The sequence below is a fragment of the Pristis pectinata genome, chromosome 11, assembly GCF_009764475.1.
Source record: "Pristis pectinata isolate sPriPec2 chromosome 11, sPriPec2.1.pri, whole genome shotgun sequence".
Classification (NCBI taxonomy): Eukaryota; Metazoa; Chordata; class Chondrichthyes; order Rhinopristiformes; family Pristidae; genus Pristis; species Pristis pectinata.
This window is the reverse complement of record NC_067415.1, coordinates 66,273,985-66,287,900: the sequence shown is the minus strand read 5'-3', so window position 1 is coordinate 66,287,900 and position 13,916 is coordinate 66,273,985.

The window sequence follows — 13,916 nt, the reverse complement described above, 5'->3', positions numbered from 1 at the left end:
AGAGCCAGGGGTCTGGTTTAACTCTAACCATAGGTGCTGTCTGTGTGGAGTTTGTATGTTCTCCCTGATACCACATGGGTTTCCTCCAGGTGCTCCAGTTTCCTCCCACGTCCCAAAGACTGAGGATTGTTTATGGAAGCCAGCCTCTAGTATGTAGGTGAGTGGTAGAATCTGGAGAGAGTTGATGGGAATGTGAAGAGAAATTTTAAAAAATGTGATTAATATAGGAATAGTGTAAATGGGTAGTTGGTTGTCACCATGTACTCAGAGGGCCAAGGGCCTGTTTCCATGCTGTACCCTCTGTGAGCCACGTCACTATATCTAATATCAAGCACAAATGTCACATCTCTTTTATGGCAACACCAACGGTTCTACTCTTGCTAATTCAGCCCCTTTCTCATTGAACGTTGTGAATACTTCCTCAGGATAACAGATTTCATTTATTTCCATAATGGAGAGAATAAAAGAAACTTTGGTAAATTTGAGCACCTTCCTTTAATTTTTACCATCACTTTGTTTGTCAACTATATGCTATAAGCTCTGGTGATGCAGCCAATTAAACCACATATGTGACACTTTCCTTGCCTGAACCAGCATTCAGGTGGCATTCATATCCCTCCACAATGGGAATAGCCTTTGTTTACCTTTTTGAAATGTTTGGTTTGCTTCAGAACAATATGTTCTGGCACTTGGCCACTCTGCAAGCTGTTACATGGAACAGTCGGTTTCCCTTGCGAGTCCTGCATCTTTTTGCTTGCCGATTTCACTGAGTGGGCAATTTTCAGTGCATAATCAAAGGTCAGATTCTCCTCTGACAACAACTGCCCCTGAATTTAGTCATCATTGATTCCACATTCTAACCTGTTGCTTAATATCTCTGCAATTCTGTTGCCATAATTATAGGCCTGTAATGTCTTCCTTAACTCAGCTACAAACTCAGCCACTGTTTCATTAGGTTATCTTAACCACAATGCAAACTGTAATTCTTCAACAAACCCAACAATTCCTTAACTTTCTTCTCAGTCCTACATGACATTGGGAACAATTTTCCCTGCCATGAATAAGTTATATCTTAACACGCAAAGAAAACTGGATTCTGAGTTTCATCACTTTGGAAGTTTATTTGTTTACTTCAAGTCTGCCAACTTGTACGTCTGCAAACATTACTCTTAACCAAAGATCAATCAAAGTAGTGTCTGCCAATACCATAAGAGTGTGACAAGAAAAGTCCCCATGATCCTTACTAGATTGGAGAGCAAATATCAAATGTACACATTCCTTTACATTAATATATTACAATATTAATTATAAACATTAATGCACATAGTTTGAAGTCTCCAGTTTTATAATGAAAGGTGTGCCTGATTTTCTACAGCCTGTTTATTAATCTGTGGGGAGATTTTTGAAACCAACACAGGGACTGTCTTTCACTTTCATTCTTGAATGTTACTTTATCTGTAGCACAGCCAAAATAGAGAATCTGGATTCACAGAAATAAGATGAATCAAATGGTAAGAAAGCTTTGACCACATTAACAAAGCTGGATATTCTAACCACTTTCAGCCGATCCTCTCCAAAACTTTGATTTTTAAATTGATTCTCTTGTGCTATGTCACTCTGTTCAGTCAGCTCCTTCCAACTGTCATTTGGAAAATGAGATAAAGTCACTATCTCAGCTACAAAAGACTGGATAATCCAGTCATTCTGGGGAGCATTTCCTTCCGGAAAATATTTTTCCAACCTGTCTCTGAGAGAAGTCACATCATATCACGAATGGCTTCAAAACACTGCACAGTTTTGATGCTGATTCATTGACAGTGTCAGTTTAAAATGTGAGTGAGATGTTTGAACCATTCTCAATCTTTGCTTTACAGAAATCTGGTTTTCTGAAGTGACATCCCCAATTTCATTTGCCCCACCACTGGTGGACATGTGAGCTGATATCAAACAGCTTATTTACACTATTTTGCATTTTTTTTGGATGAGACATTACAAGAGAAAGAGAAGTAAGGACCAGAAGAAAGAGGAGAAAGAACCCAGCAGATGTAAATTTTTATCAGAATCCTGAGCAAACAGAAAACTGGAGGCCACCATAACCCACATCAATCATGAATATATCGACAATCATTACTACTTAGCACCATTAAATGTTTTACACAGAATGTTAATAAAGAATATTTAATATCCAAAGTAACTTTTCAATTCTATCACTTCCAGCTGAATAAAGCACTGACCAGAAAGTGACTCAGGTGCATGATTTTAACATATATTTTCCATTGTATCTACAGCATTACAAACCAGTACAAGAAAAAAATACATGCCACACTGAAAGCCCTGACCACGAGTCTATGAATACACTGTTGATTCTTGCATTTAAAATAGAGCAGTAGGCAACATAAATCGTTCCTGAAACACTATGTGTTATATTTCTTACACTGTAAATTTCTTTTACATATGCATAACACCTGTGATTTAATCCTATTATGTAACTAAAATGTGAAAAGAAATACAAACATATAAAATGCCAGGGGAATTTCTATCCTGCCCTTTAAGCGTTTAGGTTTTCTAAGCTTTAGGAAGAAAACATTTCATACAATGTCATCAAAATGTATTTGTTCCACGGGCTGCCATCAGAGAGAAAGTGTTCAGATGCTTCGTGCTTTTTTGATTTCAGTTCATTTATTTTTATTCTTGCCATTATCAATGATGTGCATTCTCCCTGACATGCTGGTATTGACAAGATCAGGAAAAGTTGAAGAATGATGTATATATTATGGAATGTTGACTTGAATTGTCTTTGTTTTAAAACGTGCACCATTTTTTTCGTGAGATTTTTCTGGCTTATACAATTAAATTTATTTGTGGAGCATAAGTTCATCAGGTAAGTGTTACTCGAACTCCGTGGTATTAACTGCAGCCAGTTCTGCAGAAACTGAATGTCAGTTATATCCAATATGTTGTGTTCAAACAGTAGACCAAATCATTTGTTCAGCATCAATGTGTAAAGTTAAAAGCAAATATTCTGGCTTTCATCAAATAAGTTTAACTGTTTTTGTTGACAAGTACAAGTCAAATCATTTTGATAATTCTGTGAAACAGACTTGGATGAGATTTTAGCACTGTTTTCAAAATTCCGGAACTGGGAAGCCACTGATGATTCAATTGATTGTAGTTACTGAACTGTCACATTCAGGTGAATGTCACTTTTCTGTAGCAGATGTCTATATTCCCATTTTAAACCTGTTGAAGAATGGTGTCCGAAAATCATGTCAAAAATGTGGTTTTCTCTGTTATTGTTTGGTTTGAGGAGAAGTAACTTCTCGTTAGTATGATGTGACTGGTTTGTAACTTTAATCAGGCTTTTTGGTGAGCTTGCTGAATTGTATTATAGACCTGAACTGGGCTTTCACAAAATCGACACTATTTCTCCAGTGTGTATGCAACAGATTTCTGAATATCAAGAATGACTGGCTGCTCCTCCAATCTCATTAAACTGTTTGCTCTGTCAACCGATTACAATACATCATGCAGACATCATTCTAGGCTAGGAAATGGCATTTTGATCTTTTATAAGTTGATCCCTCTCTCTAGCTGTATAAAATGGCATTAGGAAGCTTTGAAAAATAGAGTGTCATTATAAGATTATGGTTTCTGGTGTTAAATGATTGCTTTGCTCAAACTGCTGCTCCTTCCCACATGATAATTATAACCATTCTTTTATGAGGCATTCTTCCAGTATTAACTCCTCTCACTTTCTCAGAAATAAGACTCCTTCTCCTCTTCTCCCCTTTAGTCCATGAACACAGTGGCAGGTGAAGTTAAAAGGAAAATCCCAATAATGTATGGAAATTAGCAGGAGGCATTCCAAAGCTGCAGAAACTCAGGAAAGAAAAACAAAATTTGTACAACTATTGTTAATAATTATAACTAGTGTTAAGTCCCAGTAAATTCAAAGAATGGTCAGCATGAGGAATGTTCAAATAGATTGGTTTAATTATTTTATACTTGCCTAGAGACTTTGTATTCTCCCAACACATTACTTTGAATAACCAAAGCAATTAGAAATGCCAAGACTTAAAATGTTTACCATTGCAAGTATACTCAGTAGGACTTGCCCCATTTGATTTGATAGTGGCTCAAATCCAATCAATTATTCCAACTTATCCCTCTAAATTAAGGAATCCAAGTACAAAAATGAGATGATCATTGTGCAATAAATCTAGCATTGAATCCACAATCACAGAAATAGATTTGGCACGTTGCACTTCCCTTATTGTGTTTTGACCTTCCTGCCTGGAAAATTGATGAATTCTTTATAAGTATTGATGACAGCTTACCTTTGCTTTTCTGTCTGAACTAAGAAAATAACCTGCCAAAAATAGATCAAACTGAGCAATCACCCCCAAAATCCCCTGATAGTTTTTGTTATACATTGATCCTAACTGATTATTCTGCCCTCAAAATGCAAATCCTTTTGCACTTAAGAAAGTGATATCTGCTGCAACACATTTAAGGACATCTCTCCAGTTATGATGTCAAATTGAAAATGTCAAATTGAGTTTATTGCCATGTGCACAAGTACTGTGAGGTGCAGTATGATGAAAAACTTGCAGCAGGATCAACAGGCACGTAGGTACAGACAACACATAGAATATAAATTATACAAAAATTATACAAGACAGTGGAGAGAGAGAAAAAACAGACTGTACAAAAGCAAGACAGTGCAAAAAAGAAGGCACAATCAGAGACAAGTCCATGGTAGTGCAAGAGGTGGTCCATAGAGTCCCATTGCTGAGGTAGGGTTAGGGTTGTACAGGTCCATTCAAGAACCTGATGATTGTTGGAAAGTAGCTGTTCCTGAAATTGCTGGTGTGGGACTTCAGGCTTCTGTATCTCCTGCTTGAAGGTAGCAGCAAGAAGAGGGCATGACCTAAAATGTGGGGATCCTTGATGATAGATGCTCCCTTTTTTAAGGCAGCGCCTCCCTGTAAATGCTGTCAATGGTGTGGTTGCCATCTTAGATTGATATCTGCTCTACCTACTGCCTTTGTTAGCACACTGTTCCAACATTTCAGGATTCTCACTTGTTCCAATAGATGTTCAGGGTGTTTCCAATGACTGAATGCTTTGATAATGTGCGTTTGCTTTAGTAGGAGGATTTTGCTGTTAAACTGATCTGCTTCTTTTGTATTTGTTTGATTATTGTATATTTGACTTGCTAATGTCCAATCAAGAAGCCACCTGTCCTCACCACTTGTGGAGATGATGTAATCTACAAAAAGAACAGTATCTCAATCTTCCATCATTATTTCTGTCCCACTTAACACAGGTCCAATGTTTAACCACCAGGATATCTGTGATTGTTTGGGTGATCAGTGAAAATTACCTCAACTTTTGGCTAGATCATTGCATGTGCAACAGACTACATGACATTTAATGAATCTTCATAACCTACACAAGCTCACATCAAGTGAAATATATGTTCATCATTAATCCACTCAAGCACAGATTTCTCCTCCAGTCTCTTTAAACTGTTTGCTCTGTCAGCCGATTACTAGACATCATGCAGATATCATTTTAGGCTGGGAAATGGCATTTTGATCTTTTATAAGTTGATCCCCCTGTCTAGCTATATAAAATTGCATCAGTAAACTTTGCCAAATGGAGAGTCATTATAAGATTATAGTTTCTGGTGTTAAATTATCGCTCTGCTCTAACTGCTGCTCCTTCTTACACTATAATTATATCCATTCTATTATGAGCCATTCTTGCAGTATTAATCCCTATCACTTTATCATTAATCAGACTTCTTCTTCTTTTCCCTGTCGTCCTCCAAAAACAGTGGTAGGTGAAACTTACCATCTCTCCACATCTGCATACTGACTTTCCAAATCCTAAATTCTCAGAAATCTCCAGCGTTTCTCCTTAAATCTTTAACATTTTGTCTGCAAGCTTTTAAGTGTCCCCTTTACACCAGTTCAGCCACTTAGAACATAGAACATAGAACAGAACAGTGCAGGAACAGGCCCTTTGACCCACGATGTCTGTGCTGAACACAGTGCCAAATTAAATTAAATCTCTTCTGCCTGCGCCTGATCCCCATCTCTCCATTCCCTGCATTTTCACGTGTCTATCTAATAACCTCTTAAACTCCACTATTGTATCTTCTTCCACACTATCCTTGGCAGCCCATTCCAGGCACCTACCTCTGTGTAAAAACTTGCCCCATGCATCTCAGTTGAACTGTCCCCCTCTCACCTTAAATTTATGCCCTCTAGTATTTGACATTTCAACCCAAAGAAAAAGATACTGGTGTCTACACTATCTATGTCTCTCATAATCTTATAAACTTCTATCAGTTCTCCCCTCAGCCTCTGACATTCCACAGAAAACAACCCAAGTTTGTCCAACCTCTCCTTATAGCTCAAACCCTCTAATCCAGGCAGCATCCTTGTAAACCTCTTCTGCACTCTTTCCAAAGCCTCCAGATCCTTCCTGTAATAGGGCGACCAGAATTGCACACAATATTCCAAGCATGGCCTAACAAAAGTTTTATATAGCTGCAAAATGATTTCCTTACTCTCATATTCAGTACCCTGACTAATAAAGGAAAGCATGCCATATGCCTTCTTTATCACCGTATCTACTTGACTTCCAGGGAGCTATCGACTCGGACCCCAAGATTCCTCTGCACATCAATGATGTTAAGGGTCTTCCCATTAACTGTATACTTTCCCCTTACATTTGACCTCCCAAAGTGCAACAAGTCACACTTGCTCAGATTAAACTCCATCTGCCATTAAACTGATCTTTATCCTGCTGTACTCTTTGATAGCCCTCTATACTGTCCACAACTCCACCAATCTTTGTGTCTCTGCAAACTTACTAACTCACCTATCTACATTTTCATGCAAGTAATTTATATACATCACAAACAACAAAGGCCCCAACATCGATTCCTGCGGAACATCACTGGTCACGGACCTCCAGCCAGAATAACATCCTTCCGCCACTACCCTCTGTCTTCAATGGGTGAGCCATTTCTGAATCCAAGCTTCCAAATCACTTCACCTTTGTCAATTTTAAAAGAACTGTTATTGTCTGATAAAGTATATCTTCATGTAATAACTGGTTAGTTGGTATGGATCCCAGACCATTTTTAATTCCTGGTATCTGTTTTGGACACCTCAAATAATACGTTTTCTTTAGTTCAGGCATTTTCTTTGATGCCACTTTTAGCTGATGCATTGTTATGGTTTGCTGGTTTACTTCATCCTTGCTTTTATGATTCCTGCTGCCTAGTTCTCAAAGCACCGTACTCACAATAATATATGCCATTTATTCTAGTTTGACCCATTGTTACACCATAGTTTACAGAATTTTTGGTATCATACAGTCTTCTGATGCCACTGGTTCTATGTTCATCTTTCCTTCACCATTTGGAGTATTCTGTCCGGGTCATTTTGTAACTTAATTGTTGCAACTTGGTGACTACCCCCGGATAATTCAAAGCCTCATTTTACACAAGTTCTTTTACCCCCATCATGTGTATCAAAGCTAAATTGTCCTTGCTTCTTGTTCTCCATTCCCTGAAGCTGATAACACGCTTTAGAGATTTAGAGAATGTTCCAACTTCAGTTGCTCTCCCCCAGGTAAGTAACAGTGGATGAACACCAATCAGCTTCAGCAGTCATCATCTTGTTTCAATTGATTCCCACAGGAAGCACCACCACCATTTTCATTTTCCCCCAGTAGAAATACATCAAATTAAAATATTGCTCTCTGTTGGCCCCTTTTATGTGACTTGATGGGTTAAATGGGTAAATTATTTGCTTATAATCCTCCTTTGACTTCTTGGCACAAATGGCTCACTTCAATGTACTCACAACGGCCCCATTTGCCTTTGTGTCTTTTTTAGGGTTTATATCATTTCATCTGATTGATATGAAACCACTTTACCTTCTTGGATAATTATACAACATATACTATATTTTTATACATTTCTCATGATGCAGAAGGAGGTCATCCAGCCCACTGAGTCCATGTTGGTTCCCAGAATTTTCCCATCAGTCCCAGTTCCTCATTTATTTTACTTCTGTCTCACCAACACCCACCCTACCCTTCACCCCCGACTCTCCTGTTACCTATTTACATTTCAGTTCATTCACACTAGCCAATTAATCTACCAGATGTGAGAGGAAATCAGAGACTCTGAGAGAAAGCCAAGCAATTACAGGGAGAACATGAAAACTCCACAAAAGTTAAAGTGCATAATGTCACATGCACAAATACATGTATACACAGGTGCAATGAAAAACTTAATTGCAGCAGCATCACAGGCACATAGCATCATACATGCAGTGTTCACAAGACAAATATAAATTAAACATAAATTCTACACAATTTTTACAAGGAAGGACACATTTAGAACAAAATGGAAGTCCATGTGGGTGCAAGGTGATCAAAGTGGTCATGGTGTTGCAAAACTGTAGTGACTAGGGTTTTGCCAGTTGGTTCAAGAACGGAATGGTTAAAGGGAAGTAACTGTTCTTGAAACTGATTCTTGAACATAATACCAGAAGTCATGACTAAACCCAAGTCTATGAAGCCATTAGGCTGGAGGGCTAGAGCTTTGCCACTGTGCCACTCAACTATTAGAGTCATGGAGTCATTGAGAGATACAGCACACGAACAGGGCCTTTGGCTTATTGAGTCTATACCCTCCATCAATCACCCAATACACTAATCCTACATCAATCCCATTTTTTACTCTTCCTACATACCCATTAACTTCCCCAGATTCTACCACTCACTTACACATTGGGGACAATTCACAGTGGCTAAGTAATCTAACAACCCACACATTCTTAGGTTGTGGGTGGGATGAAACTAGAGTACCTGGAGGAAACCAGTGTGGTCACATACAAACTCCACACAGATAACATCCGAGTTCAGGATTGAACTCTGGCATTGTTTGACAGCAACTCTACTGGTTGCACCACAGTGCCGACCAAATATTATGCTAGCTTACTCCACTATATTGTATGGTCCTTTATCCAGTAGTACAAACCCTCCTACCAGCACATAGTTCCTCACCATCCACTGATGCCCAAGTCCCATTCTTTTTGCTTGTGTGGCTCTAAATTAATTTTAGCAGCTTGATGTTTTGAGCCAATATTCTCTGCAGCTTGTTTATAAAGCTCCTCCAGTTATCGTTCAGCCCTCCTACACGACCGTCCTGAGTTACTTCATTTTCCTGACATTTGGAGGAGTTGCATATCTTCTTGTGTGGGAAGTACTTCCCTTTGTCCCAATAATGTCACCTTATCCCATTTTTCTTCCAGTTATCTAATCCTTTTCTAACTAAATAGTGTTTTTATGGTTTCATTCATGCAATTGGCAATTCCTGAAGACTGGATAATGACTTCCGTTCAATACTCAACAGTTTTCAAGGTTGCTTGCATTACCTGTATAGTAACGGTTCCTTGGGACGTTCTTTGACATTTTAGTCAACATTGGTTTATTGTAAGTTCAGTAGATTCTTTCTGCAGGTTTGGCTACAAAAAATGGGTCTAATGTTTGTGCCTCAACAGGAAAGGTCGATTGTCTGATATCCTGCTCTCAACAGAAAGGGAGCTGATGTCCATTTCCTGGATTCTTACAGAGGGTGTTCATTGTCTATTGGCCAACTCCCAACCGAGGGGTTTCGTTGTCCAATGTCTGACCCCCAACAGAGGTTGGAGGCCATTGTCCTTTGTCCAATTTCTTAGTCCTGATATAGGTGGGGAATCATTGTCTGTTGTTTGATTTCCATGTCCTGAGAGAGGGGATTTATTGATTAATATCTGAGTTGCAAAAGAAGAGAAAGTAATCTATTGCCTGTTGTCTTATGTCTGAGTCCCGATAGAAGGGATCCATTGTTTGACATGTGAATCCTAAAAAAAGATGGAGAACCATTCTCCATAGTCATATCTCTGTGTCCTGGCAGAGATAGGAAGCTATTGCCTATTGTATGATGGCCTAATCCTAACAGATGGGATCCATTGTCCAATACCCGACTTCTGACAGAAGAGTCCCTTGTTCAATGTCCAGATTTTATGGAAGGGCTTCATTGTCTCATGTCTGACTGATATCTTACATATTGTGCCCCCCCCTCCTTTCCCCAACTTTCCTAATTTCCAGGAAATGTTTGCACCACATTCAGGAAGGAGCCGGAAGCAGGAAAATAGTGCTTTCATTCAAGGGGTAGGAAGGTAAAGCAATGAGGAGCAGGAAAACCCTGGTTACTTTGCTTGAAATGAGAAGCTCATTATTCAATGCTGTATGCCTTTAATGAGCAAAAGATCAAAGTGGACAGTGACTATAAGTAATATCATGGCCTGGTGGAGTAAGTGGTTACCAAGGGAAACAAGATAAAAGAGAATATGTGAGCAATAGAGGTGAGATATTCAATTATTAGTCACATTAACACATAGTAGTCCTGAGCTTTCAATCTTCCTCTTAATAGTTGAAGTGCAGTCTGCACACAATCAGGAATTTAATGAAATTCTTTGGGGCTCATTCTAAAATAATAGGTTAAGGAACCTGCAAGAGCCAATGTAATGTTAGATTGAGATCTAAGGTGAGGAGACAACATTAAACAAAGGAGACATTTGGAATCTTGTGCTTGTGGCATTCTGATACTCAAAGACGCATAAGCAGAAAACAAAATGAGTCCAGGTAAAAGATTAACTTTATTTGCTGATTGTACGAGAATAATAACATGTAAAATGATATTGGAAACAGAAAACAGAGGCAGAAGGTGGAAAAATTTAAAGGCGATAGTCTATTGATACACTTGGAATTCATCCTTAATAGACCAGCCATTAGAAAGAATGAGGACAGTTTGCAATACCAGAAAATTGTGAAAAACATTAAGATGAAAGAGGAATCATATAATATTTTGCAAAGTTCACGAAAGGAATGTTGGGGCTCTCAGCAAAATGAAGCTGTGGTATACCAGAAGATGTAAAGATTTTAAAGGAGGTCACGAGGTAAACATAACTGGAAAACAGTAAACAAATCTTCAAATGAATATCGTACGAACAAGGGGTGTACATTGAAAACAATCCATTGAGCTGAATTACATAGAACATAGTCCATACAACATAGAACAGTACAGCACAGAAACAGGCCCTTTGGCCAAAGATGACTGTGCTGACCATGATGTTAATTTAAACTAATTCCATCTACCTGCACATGGCCTGTATCCCTCCATTCCCCTCCTGTTCATGTGTCTGTCTAAGTGCCTATTCAATGTTGCTATTGTATTTGCTCCACCACTACCTCTGGCATAGCGTTCCCCCTCTCACTTTAAAGCTCTGCCCTCTAGTATTTTACTATATTGACCCAATCTATGCCTTTCATAAATTCATATACTTCCATGAAGTCACCCCTCAGCCTCTGATGCTCTAGAGAAAACAATCCAAGTTTGTCCAACTTCTTATCGCTAATACTCTCTAATCCAAGTAACATCCTGGTGAACCTCTTCTGTACCCACTCCGAAGCCTCCACATTCTTCCTGTAAAGCAGTGACCAGAACTGCAAATGGGGTGTAACCAAATTTTCATTCAGCTGCAACATGACTTCCCAACTTTTATACTTAGCACCCTGACCAATGAAGAAGAATATGCCATATTCGTTCTTTACCATTCAATCTACTTGTGTTGCCACTTTGAGGGATCGATGACTGCAGACCTCCAGTTTGAATAACACCCCTCCACCACTACTCTCTGTCTTCTGTCCAAGCCAAAATAGAATCCAACGTAACAAGTCTCCATCAATCCCATATCCCTTAATCTTCTGGATCAGCCTACCATGAAGGACCTTGTCGAAAGCTTTGCTAAAGTCCATGTATACAACACCCACTGCCGACCCTCATCAATCATTTTTGTCATGTGCTTAATCAACTCAATCAAGATTGTAAAGCATGGTCTCCCCCGCACAAAGCTATGCTGACTATCCCTAATAAGCCTATGTTTTTCCAGATGTAAGTAGATCCTATTATTAATTGTTCAGAAGTCTTTAATAGTCTTTACCAAAGGTATTCAGCTACAGTAGCTGAGAACAACTTGCCGCTTGGATCCTGCTCCACCTCATCGGACAAGGTGATGGCAGTAGACATTGTCAACATGGACATTAGCAAGGCCTTTGACGAGATCCTGCATGGTCGGCTGGTCTGCAAGGTTGGGTCACATGGGATGCAGGGTGAACTAGCCAATTGGATGTAAAATTGGCTTGATGGTAGGAGTCAGAGGCGGGTCGTGGAGGTTTGCTTTTTTGATCGGAAACCTACGACCAGCTGTGTGCCATGAGGATTGATGCTGGTTCCACTATTGTTCATCATCCATATTAATGATTTGGATGAGAATGTAGGTAGCGTTGTTAATGTGTTTGCAGATGATGCCAAAGTTGATAGTATAGTGGACAGTGAAGAAGGTTACCTAAGATTACAACAGGATCTAGATCAACTGGGAAAGTGGGCCAAGGAATGGCAGATGTGATTTAATTCAGACAAGTGTAAAGTGTTGTATTTTGGGAAATTAAACCAGGGTAGCATTTACACAGTAATTCCCTGAAAGTGGTGACACAGGTAGACAGGGTGGTGAAGAAGGTGTTCGATGTGCTTCCTTCATCAGCCGGGGCACTGAGTACAAGAGTTGGAATGTCACGTTACCACTGAGTACTGTGTGCAGTTCTGGTCATCTAATGAAAGGAAGAATGCCTTTAGGCTGAAAAGGGTGCAGAAAAGATTCAAAGTGTATTACCAGGACTGGAGGGCTTGAGTTATTTGGAGAGACTGGATAGGCTGTTTTTTTTTCTGCTGGGGCAATGGAGGCTGAGGGGGTAACATTGTAGAAGTATATAAAATCATGAGGGGTATAGATAAATTGAATGGTCACTGTATTTTTCCCAGGATAGGGGAATCTAAAACTAGAGGGCATAAATCTGTGAAGGGGAAAGATTTAAAGGGGACTTGAGTGGCAACTTTTACACACAGTGTGTAGTGGGTATATGGAATGAGCTGTCAGAAGAAATGGTAGTGGCAGGTACAGTTGCAATGTTTACAGTAAAAGATATTTGGACAAGCATGTGGATAGAAAAAACTTTAGAGGGATATGGGCCAAACTCAAGCAACTGGGGCTAACTCAGGTAGGCAACTTGTTTGGCATGGATGAGTTTGGCCGAAGGGCCTCTATGACTCTATGAGTCTGACATTACTATCATGTGAAGGATCTATTCACCTGGCCCTTCAGATTTGGAAAAAGTAAATGTAGGCTCTGCAGGTCATAAACCTTGGTGGCAAGTTAGGTCTTTTTATAATCCAGTTTATTAAGAACAATGAGAATGTCCAAAAGTAAAAATATTTAGCCAAAACTTTTGAACAAGACCCATAAAATAAAATGGGGATGGATGGATACCAGTGCAGTTTAAAACTGAACATATATTCAAAAGTGATTTTGTTTTGGCAAGGTTTCTGAAACTTTGAGTAACTCAGGCTCACGATTCTGACAATTTTCATTCTAGGATTCTTTTCTAGTTGCCTCAAATGATTGCAGATCACCTTCAGATACTTTTCTATAGCTTGCTGTACTCAAGCCAAATCCCAGGGAATTGTAAAATGATAAAGTGACTCTTAAGGTAAAAGGAGCAGGGAATGAACTATGAAAATAAAGACCTTTTAGCAACACTTCCAATGCTGAGTAAGTGTTTAATATGATTAAGGAAATTCAGCCGGAAGGAATGAGCTAATCTAACACAGTCAGCATGGTGTAATGAATGGGAGGTCAGAGTTGAATTTTATTGCATTTGTTTTAGGATTTAGCAGATAATATATGTTATCATTTTGTTTTTCAGGATGGCATTATGCACTGTCC